Source organism: Lathamus discolor, chromosome 4, assembly GCF_037157495.1.
Source record: "Lathamus discolor isolate bLatDis1 chromosome 4, bLatDis1.hap1, whole genome shotgun sequence".
NCBI classification, from domain to species: domain Eukaryota; kingdom Metazoa; phylum Chordata; class Aves; order Psittaciformes; family Psittacidae; genus Lathamus; species Lathamus discolor.
Window position 1 is genome coordinate 98,617,847 of NC_088887.1, and position 12,494 is coordinate 98,630,340.

The window sequence follows — 12,494 nt, forward strand, 5'->3', positions numbered from 1 at the left end:
CAAGTTCCCATAACATCCCTGGCATCCATGTGTGTTGGCGGTGAGAGCAGTTAGATCTGTATCGTCCAAACCAACTGCCAAAGTGCAACCCATAGTCTGCTTTCTGTGTCCCTCTCCCAGCTTCTGGGGTGAGATACTGGTCTGGGTTCACATACACTGTGTAGCTGACTTTTACGAGACAAGCAGTGCAGTGCTTGCACCCTGTGTCTCTGTCTCACTCACGCTCCCTTTTAAAAAGCAGGAATGAGCCATTAGATTCCAAGTTTGAAAATTGGAAGCACTCCAGGGTGTATCATCAGCTGGAGCAAAATCCCATCAGTACGCTGCTACTACAGCATCCACCTTATTTGTGCCTCCAACTAGAACGCATTAAACTTGATTACACAGTAGTACAACTCCAAGACAGATTCAACATATTGGGATAAGAAAAGCTTTTTAAAAAAGACAGTCCTTTGTTAAAAATTCGAGTGGAGTTTCTGCTGGCCACAGGAAAAAGCAAAGTGATTCCGACCTGTGGGACACAGCACAAAGAAGCTGTATGTGTTGATAAACACATACAAATCTTGAGCTCACAGTCATTTACTCCTGAGCATGGAGTCAACAGATGGAAAATCCCCTTAGATCATCTATTGTGTGTCCGTGGCACCGTGAGACTGCTGCAAGCAATGTGCTTCCATTGAATCACTCTAGTTCTCTGCGCCCCAACCACTGGGACACCCACTTCCTAGAATATCTTCCTATGTAAAGACTTGTTTTTCTTCCCTCCACGATGAGCAGTTTAAATTCACTGTGTGATTTCATCTCCAGTTCTTAATTGCATCCTTTCTGTTGAAGGAGGTAACTCCCCTTGGTGCTCACACACTTCAAATACTGATGAGAAAATCACTGTGTCTTTTTTCTGTTACAGGTGTGTTTAAGCCCAGTTCTATGCATAGTTAGGCTTTTGAATCTTTCTTCCTGCAGCACCCACATCCTTTGTGCTGCTCTGCTTTTATAATTTCTCATTGTGCATGCGTCTTAATGTATCAGCTTTGATGGTAATACAGCAGTCAGGAGAGGTTTGCCAAGCCCTTGCCTCCAAAGTGGAAGATAATTAATCATATTGTTCTTCCATTTTACAATTAGAGATAGACATTTTGCTTGGACTCTCTTCCCAACACCTTCTGGGCTGGAACACTCTCCCCTCTGGTGCAATTTCAGCTGCATGCAGTCCTTGAAATTGTATCTGCAGCTTTTTCCTTTAAAAACAAGGTGGGGAGGGAGGGAAACAAAAAGACAGTGTGAATTAGGAGCTTTTGCCCTTCCCATTTCACAGATGTTTCCTTCCATCATTAACCCTGTCAGTGGTTAACCCTTAAAAGAGGGTTGGGAAAAGCCAGGTATGGAAAAAGGCTGGTGACAACCAAAGGGAATAAGGCAAATGCTTTTCAGGATTGATGAGCATCAGTGGGTAAAAGGCACTTTTGAGCAGAATAGCTGCTGAGGGTATAGTGAGGATTACATGGGGAGGTTGACTGGGGAGGCCAAATAGGGATGAGGTGACAGGAGGAAGCGATATGGCAGTAGTGGCTGATGAGATAGAGGGATAGGAGGGGAGAAGGAAGTGCAGTACTGCTGTCAACTATGTTTATCGCCTGCTGGATGCCTAGGGTGAGAAAAGAAGACTTCATGGTGCAGCAGTGAACATGAGGAAGATGGATTTGTAACCTCAAAAAACAGCTAATGCTCTGGGAAAACCTTCTGTACTAAGAGAATGTCTTGATATAGGATGATGTGGTATGGTAAGATGGAGCAGAGTGAATAAGCATTAAGATGGAAAAGTCCTCTACCACCACATGCTTGACATAGCAGGGATTGGCAGAGGTAAGAGGTTTAATGACAAAAATCCCTTCAGAGGAGCAAAAAGAGCCCAAACTCTAAGGGATATCTCTATTCAAGGATTCCTCTTTTAGTTTATGAGCACCAGAAGGGGAATATTCTGCTGTTACAGAAACATCCCTTAGGAGAATCCCAGGGGTGTTCATCTAATGCAGCAGAAGCTACAATATTTGGATAAAGTTGTGAAAACAACCTCATCTTCATGGATCCTGCCTGTTCCCCCAGGATGATAAGTATTCTGAAAAATGTTCACTGTTGCAATTAGTATAAGGAAGCCTCGTGTATCAGTTGGTTTTGGTTTTAGCTCCATGGTTCTTAATGGTCACAGGAATCTCCCAGGGGGATGACAGCCAGAGAAATGTGAAGCAACCAACTGGGCTTTGCAAGCAGCCCACTGGAACAGGTTAGCATGTAAAAATAATGATCGTTTTGTTTCTGCCCTCTTACTCATAGAATTTTATCCACATTTCTGTTTTCTTTCTTCTTTAAATGTGCAATCCAGATTTTCCTGTTGGAAATAGCAGCAAACAAGTATTTAAGTGTTAAGCAAGCTTGACCCTTCTTATTTTAAGAGTTGGCACTGCCACACACATAAGCATCCAGGGGGAAAAAATGAATATATTTTCCCAAAGCATAGTGATAGAATTTCCCAAACAGTAAGTGGGTTTGAGGGAGGAAGTTCCTTTTTTGATTACTTTTGATTACTTTTTGATTACTGATGGCCTGCATTCATTAGTCACAGTGGTGTCACCATCCCTTCTTCCAGCTGCATGTGCTTGGGCAGGGTTTTGGACAGTGCAATCAGTCTCATTTTGCAAGATGCTTTACATTCAGTAGTCCAGCTGGAGGTTCCATGGTATATGGACGGGCATTTTCACACAAGTTAACTGCATGCCTGCTTGAGCACAGAAGCACAGGGCTGGGTGGTTTTAACGTGTGAAGCGATTTAGCAGTCAAAGTTGAAGGTCTGTAAATGATTGCTGTGAATCAGCAAATATTCCCCTTCCTGTTCCAGCAGAAAAATATTTGTAGGAGCTTACCCTGTCCTGTATCTATAAATAAATGAGTAAAACAAAGCAGGACTGCCCCTGAGTGTAATTCTGACGGCTTGCTTATACCCCAGCACCTCAGAAAATGTTAAATGTTCTTGCCTTGTGGGAAGAAAAATGAACCTGTACTTGGGCAGACTCACATGGCAGATTTTGCCCAAGGGGTGCCTGGCCAATGAAATGTTCTTATCTATGTAAGATACTGATCTCAGGCCTATCAGTATGTTTTATAAGTCACTGGACCTGTTTTTCTTGCAGAAGTCTGTGCTTTTGGCCACCCTAGCTTTAACTCCTTTGTTCATTCACTCACCATGCTGTTTTCCTGACTACAGGTAGTCCCTGTCACTAAAGGGTCTTGAGAAATTGCTTCTGAAAACTGCTCTGAAATTGCAAGGAGCCCCACGTCTCTGCTTCCCAGATCGCTTTACAGAATATTATATTGGATCTGGTACTGCATTTTACAAGCCACACAGGAACAGCTTAATACTTTAAGCTTTGTCTTAAATAAAATCTAAAAAATCCCCTTTTGGTTTGAAAAGAAGTCTCATTTCTCACTTAAGATGAAGAGTAAATCTGTTGTCTGCAGCAGCAGCTAGTCAAGCTACAGAACTATGATAGTAACAGAGAATATTTTTCTGCCTTAAGTTTTATTTGGGAGGTAATCGCTTTAACTGGGGTCTGCTTAAGGATTTAAAATTCCCACTCTCTTCATTCTGGCAGAGCCTGATGTGAAGAATGGCAGATCAGCAGAAAGAAGCCAGGCTAGGAAGAGGCAACACCTTCAGTCGTGACTCGTTTTGGCTGCACCGTTGTTTAAAAGAGGGGTACCACCTCATCTTCTCCCATGGTGGTATTAGCTAAGCAGTGGCCCATTCTTGAAGGTGTGTAGGGATGACAATGCTGATGTTGAAGAAGCATTGAGGAGGACACAAAGCACTGAGAAACAGCAAACATGCCCTGAGAGAAGACTGGTTGAGCGGATGCAATCTGAGGAGGACTTAGTGTGAAAAAGGAGGTGCTGACTAGCTTGTCCTTGTGCGATATTTGCTGCAAAGACACAGTGAAGCATTTTTTGCTAAGCAACTCCTGTATGGAGTGATTAGGAAAGAAGAACCTAGACAGGACTCTTTTAATTTTCATCTGTGTAAAAGGCTGGTCCCCCAAAGCTTAAAGTGAAAGCAGGTGTGAATTGTATACAGATTTAAGGGCTGGTAGAGTTTTTTCACCCTGGTTTCGTTGAAATAGTTGGAGGTTCTGTGTTTGTTTTCTCTTGGTGAAATAGGTTAGAGTGAAGATGGGGTATCCCTCTGCAGACATATGTTACTTTTATGCTACTGTACAATGAAAACAGAGCGTATCAGGACTCCCAAAAAAGTAACAAGTAAGTGTAGGGGCTTAACAGGAGAGACTCAATTTAGTTGATTGTTACAGGAGGTATACAAGAAGACATGACAGATAGGATGTATATGTAGTATTCTAAACAGAATAAATGGAATTAGTGAAGTCTAAGCAAGGAAAAGGTTGGAACAGAAACAGATTGATGCTGAGAGACAATTTTTCTTTCACCATCTTGCCTCCTTCTCTTTCTGGAGAAATCCGTCACAAGGAACCTTGTGAATACACAGATGACAGCAGATGTTTTGCACTGAATTAGACTCAATGTCCAGAAAGGTTTTATTTTTCTCATTTCTATCATCCAGCTCTGATTGTGACAGTATAGAAGACGGCAATAAAACCCTAAATCCTGATTAACTTTTACTTGTATAGTCATAGTGACACTTGGTCAGAAAAATATTGGTCTGAGGAAGCACAGAGAATTCCAATTTCAGATGAAGAGCTAAATAAAAAATAAATGTACCGATTACTGTATTAAAGTGTGATTTAAAAAACTGCAGTACCTTCAGTGTAATGTCACAATGGTTTGGTAATGTACATACCTGAATCAGCTGTAGTTTATACAAGTCCATATCCTTATTTGCAGACTTAGTTTTTCACAGTTTGTAGATTTTCCAGGTAAAATATCATCCTCTGGTTTAGAAGATTAATCTTCATCTCATGGCAACAGCTCTGATTTGCATCCTAACACTGCTGTTGCCAAATGATTTTGTGATTTTACACATTCATATTAAGCTAAATTAGCAGTAGGAGTCATGCACTGAAGCTACAGCACATATCATCATCACAGAGTGGGAAATTGTTTGATTGAAACAATTTCCTATTTAGCCACAGTGGGCAGCTCTGAAGCCCTTCAGTGCTTTGCACATGGGAAACATACAAAGGAATTTAGGACTGAAAAAGGAAAACAGTAATAACCATGCCCTCATTGAGCACATAATGTCATGGATCATGCAGCCCTGATCAGAATATTGAAGAACATGGATAAGACTCTACCCATTAGTAATTGCAGGTTCACATGCTGGTGTGGACAGAGAGAGGATGGTGTGGTGCAGTGGTACTGACTTCACAGTATCTTGGAAAATTCACTGCCTGGCCATAACTTTGGACTTCAGCAGAGTTAACCTGAATTACTCGACATCATACCTTGACCTTATATGATAATCAATTACATAGTTAGTCATTGACATAAGATACTCATTAGAGCTGTTTGTAAAAGAAAACATTCTTTAGAAAAACACTGAGATTTTGTTGAAGAAAAGGAGTATCTATTTGATAAAAAAAAAAAAAAGGTTTTCCCTCAGAATCTGAAAATGTTTAAAAGAGAACAAAGCTTTCTGTAGGAAAGTTTTGTTTAATAAACTCCCTAATTTTCCTATTACTGCAAAGTGTAAATGGAAAACACTAGATGAGTCCCAGTGCTTGAGAGCGGATGATCTTACCAGGCTTCTGTATGAGCAGAGCCACAGGCTCCCTTCCCTCCAGGGTCTGCGCTTAGGAGCAGGCAATGAGAAAATCACAGCTGAGGGTTTCAGATGCGACAGCACAAACGTATTTCCACTTACCAGAGAAAATAGTATTTACCTCCATAAATGTGTTTTTGTGCATGTAGCTTAAACAGTATTTACCTCTCTTTTCTTTTTCCTTTTTCCCACCTCTGAAGCCATTTCATTAATGCACATTCGCGTCTAGACTGCTTTTTGTTTTAGAAGGAAGGCTTTACAGTTGTAATTCACAGGGGCTCAGGACCTTACAATAGATATTAAAAACATTATTTTGACCTTTTTAGTATTATACCAAATGCTGCTAAGCAATTAAGGCAATAAATCTATGTAAACTGAATATATAATTCCTCTCTGGAATAGAAATATAAGAAAATGAAATGTCAACAGCTACCTTGGTGTTTACAAGTGCAGCCGTAGAATGTGAATTCATTACCTTACCTGAATTCCAATTTTGTATAAATCACTGTTAGAGGGACCTGGGTTCTTTGTTTTGATTTTATTTCATTTCATGAATTCAGATACATAATCTCTTTGTTAGCACTGAATGTTTCACTTCTGAGGCACTTTCGTTGACACCATTTGCTGCTGGTCCTGTAGAAGCAGATGTGTGGTTTGAAGAGAAGCACAGTGCCAAAGACAGGGTCTCAGGCATGTAAGAGTTGATGACAGTTCCCAGCTCTGGCAGCAGGTAGCCTGGGCCAAATAATTTCAACTCTGTGGTTTGCTTCCTTTTCAAGTATTTCTTGTCTCATTGGACTTAGGAACTTCTGGAGGCTAAAACTATGTCCTGTTCTGTTTTTATACCATCCCTGGTGCCACCAGGGGACCGCATGCTCAGCCCTAGACTCAGCTGAGGCTTATACATGGTACGTAAACACAAACACTAATAATACACGCTGCCCACTCCTGTCTGCCCGTGCATTGGGAAGGAAAGCTAAGAGGAAAGGGGAGCATTTTTTGCATTAATGCACCATGTAGAAGCTCCTGTTTGGAACTGAGATCGTGATAACTATGTGCTTTCCTATCACCAAAGAATTCACCGCAACCAAAAAAGATAAAGAAAAATCCTTGCCAGAATACAAGAGGAGCCTCTTGTTATTTTAGTGTAGACTAGTCTGGCTGTTCTTCACAGTTTACTGAATTTTCTTAGCAAAGGCAACTGACAACCTGTGGACATCAATTCTGTCTCATTTACCAACCTGTGCTCAGGTGGATCAAATGCCACAGTTGCATGATGAAGCTGACAATATTTCCTCACCAAAATGTGAATCTTTTTCGCTTTCATTGAATTTTTTTCTTGTCAGTTGAAGATAACAGCCTGATGATCAAGTTGGTGTCAGCCTAATTAACATTTCCATAATTTAAAAATGTGTTAAAGAGAGGAGAGTTTGATTTTAACATTCAATTTTCTTGCATTTTTATGTTGCTAAATTAATAAAACTGCAGTGGATGCCACTGACTCAGACTGACATCCTCAGAGAGAAATAACCTTGTTTCAGGTGCTAGCTGAAATGGAAGCATAAATAGCATCTGTGAAGCCAAGCCAATAACCTTCTTCTCTTGAGTTTCAGAAAAGTTGAGATTCAGTCAAATCCAATTAAAAGAATAACTCTGTGAATTAATTAAATTGCCCTTCCACTAAAGTTGAGGCTTAAATAGTTTGCTGCGTTTGACAGAAGACAAAAAGAACTTTTATTAAATAAAGGGTGAACTGAAATGGTTTCTGCCTTTGAAGAAAGCTGGGAATTGAGTGCTCAGCTCAGATTAAATGGTAAACTTGACTATCTACGTGCAGTCCCTTGATGGGTTCATCTGTACTTGCAAGTACTTGCATGATTACCTTAGTCATCACCTAGAGGGATGAACTGCCTCTGAACAGATGTACAATGATAACCACCTTGCACACTTTTGAGAGGAGACATTCTCTTTCCAGCAGACTTTCTGGTGACCACACGGCAAGTTCCCCAGATGCTGCTGTACAATACTGTGGTGGCTTGACCTTGGCTAAGAGCCAAACACCCCACTAGCTGCTGCTCACTCCCCCTCCTGAGCAGGACAGGGAGAGAACACTATGTGAAAAATGTCATGGGCCTGGATAAAGACAGAGGAAGTGTCTTTACCATCACGGAAAAAACAGATGCAACTTAGGGAAAATTAATTTATTGCCAATTAAAAATGGAATAGGATGCTAAGAAACAGAGGCAAAAATTAAAACACCTCTTCACTGATAGGACAAGGGGCAATGGGTGTAAACTGGAGCATAGGAAGTTCCACATTAACATCAGGAAGAACTTCTTTACTGTAAGAGTGACAGAGCACTGGAACAGGTTGCCCAGGGGGGTTGTGGAGTCTCCTACACTGGAGATATTCAAGGCCCGCCTGGACAAGTTCCTGTGTGATGTACTGTAGGTTACCCTGCTCTTGCAGGGGGGTTGGACTAGATGATCTTTTTAGGTCCCTTCCAACCCTTGGGATTCTGTGATTCTGTGATTCACTCCCCTTCCCAGGCTCAACTTCACTCCTTCATTCCAAGCTTCTCCATCTCCTGCTCCCCCAAGCGGTGGAAGGGAAACGGGAAATGAGGGGTTCACGTCAGTCTGTAACAGCTCCTCTCTATTGATCCTTCCTTCTCACATTTTCCCCCAGCTTCAGCACGTGTCCTCCCCAGGGGCTGCAGTCCTTCGCAATAAACTTGTGCCAGCATGGGGTCTGCCACAGGCTGTGAATATCTCCTCTGGCATGGGGTCCTCCATGAACTGCAGTGTGAATACCTGCCTTGGTGTGGTCCTCTCCATGGGCTGCAGGGGAATACCTCTTCCAGTGGCTGGAGTGCCTCTTCCCCTCCTTCTTCTGACCTTGGTGTTTGCACTGCTGTTCCTCACTTTTTTTCTCCTCTCCTCCTACCTGTGTGTGGCATTTTCTGCCCTTTTTCAAAGATGCTTTCCTTAAGGCACCACCATCTTGGCTGCGGGGCTCAGCTGTGCCCTGCAGTGGGTTGGTTGGAGCTAGTGGAAACTGCTGTGTCCTGCTCAGAGCAGCCCTGGCTTCTCCTCACAGAGACTGTCCTGTAGCCCCCCACCAACCCCTGGGCACTGACACTGTACCAATGTCCAGTGAAAACCTGAAATTCCAGGAGTTATTCTAGCAATATTCATGGCTTCACACTGAGCAAGGTTCTTTAGGCACCTTCCTAGCTTGATTGGGCAAAGCTGAAGTTAGGTTTGTATCACATTTTTGTCACTCACAGAAGGTATCTCCTTCCCATGCAGTCTCATGAAACTCCAGTTTTGGATGTCTCTTCACTAAGTTTTATTATTTCTCTTCAGAGATGACGAAGAGTTCTGTGTTTGCTGATAGCGGTCCCTACTTCCAGGCATAAGGTGTCCTGTGAAGGTTACCAACAGGAAGGTACTATAAGCATTTTGCACTGGGATAAAAGAGATGCTGTCTTACAGTTTCAATATGCTTCTACTAGCTGGTAGCAAACCTTTTATAAGCACACTTTTGAAAGCTCTGTCAAGAGTTGGTAATTAATAGAGGTACTTCTGTGTGCTGGTATGTTGTTCCCTGTTCAAAGAACTATACTATAATTAGCTGCACTCAAAACAATTTTGAGCTTCAAGTGTTAGTGAAAACAAAATATAATTCTTACCTACATTATGCTGATTCACACGTTCAGTAAAGCTGGGCAATTGCAATGCCCCTTAAAGTTAAGATCATACTTAACTGCGCATCTAATCCTTCCATACTTTTTGCAACATTAACAGATGTTTACACATGAATTGGGCTGTTAGGTATACCATCTGAATCATACAAAGTCAGATACCAAGGTACTGATGTTTTATTAGTGAAATCTAAGAATGGGGAGGAGTGGTTGTGTTGACTTGTTTTTTTCCTGTGTTGTTTTGTTTTTTGTTGGGTTTTGGTGTTGTTTTTTTTTTTTTTTTATCTATTAAAAAAGAGTTTAAAAAAGATATTTTATTTTATTTTTCCTTGCTGAATATGGTTTCCAAAATAACCTGCACAGGTATGCAGAATATTACTGAGAATAGTATCTGAGAGTAGAAGTTCTTGGTAAAGCTGGGAAAGTGCAGTAACAACAAAAGAAGTATTTCCTCATGAAAACACTACCTACATTTTGCCTAAAGAAAAAAATAACCGAAGTACAACAGAAAGGCTGGACTAGAATTTAATTCACAAGTAATAAAGAGATGCAAGATATTTCTCAGTGGTTAACTTTGGAATTAGTGGCTCTGAGGAGTTTTTACTCTATCTTTCTAAAAGATTTTTTCCTTTTTCTGTGGAACTGATGTAGTCTTCTGTCTTAAGAGGTATTACCCTAAAAATATAAGACCCCAACATACATTCTAAAGAGAAACTTAATTTAGGAATTCATGCAGACAAAAGAAAACTACCAGAGGTGAAGTGTGCAGACACTGGTCAATCCTAGGACACTTAGGAAGATGCTATGAAATCTCTCTTTCTATGACTGAAGTCTTTACATGAAGGCTAGCTGAAAGATTACTATAACGGCTTCTATAACTGCTTCTCTAAGGTAGTTGTTCAGTTCTGACTTGTAAAGAAAAGCCACTCACTGAATCACCAGGCCACAGGTCTAGGTGAGAATTAAGCTGTGCTAGAGGCAGTTTGGAAGAGTTGGCTGTTAATTGCAGCCAGTTCTCAGTCTGACTGTCAGCAGGTCCAAGAAGACCTCAGGCCTGCCTGCTGCTGCTCTACTCCCAAGAAATGCAGCCTTAGTGTCTTGTTCACTGAGTGGCTGTTTCTCTCTGACCTGCTCAGCCTTAGATCACAAATTCCTAATCCTGGCTGTATTCTTATATCCTAGTGTCTGGAAACAGACAGTGTTTATTGGGCAGAAGATACGCCTGTTGGCAGTGGGCTAAGGTAGGTTGTTGGGAAAATGCTTAAGAGATTAATAGAGTTGAAAATGAAGGTGTATCAAAATCTGACCCTTCAGACATGCAGTCCCACAAGTGCTTGAAAACCTAAGCCAACTCGACTGGAGCATAGAATCTGTGAGACCATATGGCTTCTTATTAACTCATCAAAACAAGTGCTAACAGCAGCTCATGGGAGGTGTAGGTGTTTGCTCTTTTCTTCCCCTGCCAGTGGTTTTCCGAATGTAGGAAGGAATACATTTCTGAATATACCGCTGGTGCCAGCAGATAGATAGCTGAAATACTGCTATATCTAGGACAGCAAAGATTCTTGGAGAGCTGTTGTCTTCTCCTGGGAAGAATTACTGTTCTTTTCTACATGGTAAGCAGAAACATGTACCTTACATTTTCACTGTAAAATTTTTAGGTTAAGAAGGTTTGGTGCAATATTATGAAAAAAGAAAACCTCTCAGCTTCCAAAATATCTCTCTCAGTTCTGTTTTCTGTCACAGCTAAAGAAGTAACAGTAGCTTTCTATCTTTTCCCCCAAGTGAGACAAATAGAAACTAAGATCTAATTCTTCAGAGGGGTTGAGCCAATTCATGACACTTTTTGGGTTTAGCACTGTAGTCATTTATCGTGACAACGTTCTCTGCTTGCGTAAGGAGAAATGTAGCCATCACCATGCAGTTTGCTGACACTGTCTAATAGAACACACGCCTGTGTTTTGGCAGGGAGATGGCAGATGTCATCCTGTGGGAAGCCTGAGGGAAAAGTGAAGACGTGACCTCAAACTGTACTTCTGCCTTCAGCCTGGCAGCACAAACTTCCCTCTGCACCCACCTCACTACGTGTTGTGCCTAACACCTGTGTCACCCAACGCTAAAGATGCTGCAGTCAATGTGGAATGTAAATAGCCAGAGTTCATTGTTCAGTGATTTTGTGCTCCCGGTTTTCACCATACACTTGTCTGGCATTGTGAGTGGCTGGCAGAGATGCAGGTTTCATAAGGAAAAGGACAACAGGGACCTGTTGGCAGGCCGTTCCCTGATGTGTGATGTGCTCACAAGCAGGTAGCTGTGTTAGCCACAAGTCCGGAGATCAGGAGTGGGATTAAATTTCTGCCCTTCTCTCCTGAAAACGGACTCTTTGACAACCCTCACTCTTCCATAGCTTTTGAAGTTTTCATAGTGCAACAGCTGAATGCAGAACAAATCCATTCTCACACACAGATGCAAGTATCTTCTGATTTAGCAGAGCAGATGCAATTTCTGTGCATGCAGGGAAGCCAAAGAGCCTTCTGAAATAAAGAGGTGAAATCCCTGGGGAGATGTGTCATGCTGCAAAGAGCTGAGGGCAAACTGAATCTGAGAAAAGAGGCAGAGGGTAAAAGCTGCATGAATATGTAAGTCGGGGATTTCTGCAGAAGACATTACTGCAGACTCAGCTGTAATTAAACTGCCACAGCTGCTATTTCTCTGTCACCTTTGGAAGTTAAAGATGCTTTAGCCAGCAGCAAAGTCAAAGGAAAACTTTAGGTATAACCTAAGATCCCAAGTTGGTCACTGTGACCTAAGACAAAACCATTTCATTTTACCTTGTCACTTTACAGACATCCATAAACAGAACTGAATAAACTGCTTTACTTTGGATCTACTCTGGAGTAGATTGCCTTGAAAATGTGAAAACTCCCTTCATTTTATATGTGCATCTTGGTCATTTATCCCCCTTCACAGTGAGATGTCAGAGGGAACATTAAAAAGAAAAGG

General features: G+C 41.6%; 2 long non-coding RNA genes across 3 annotated transcripts in view; both read left to right on the forward strand.

Annotated features, from left to right (window-relative positions):
* LOC136013816 (uncharacterized) overlaps positions 1 to 12,494 on the forward strand; it is a 48,276-nt gene that overhangs the window by 13,098 nt on the left and 22,684 nt on the right. The gene's annotated exons all lie outside the window — the stretch shown is intronic.
* LOC136012784 (uncharacterized) lies at positions 1,426 to 4,788 on the forward strand. 2 transcript variants are annotated; one of them, XR_010611961.1, is made up of 3 exons: positions 1,426 to 1,781; positions 2,207 to 2,281; positions 3,648 to 4,788. It is a non-coding gene; the product is annotated as an uncharacterized LOC136012784 (long non-coding RNA). The 2 variants fall into 2 exon arrangements; XR_010611960.1 differs by lacking the exon at positions 1,426 to 1,781 and having other exon boundaries at positions 1,964 to 2,281.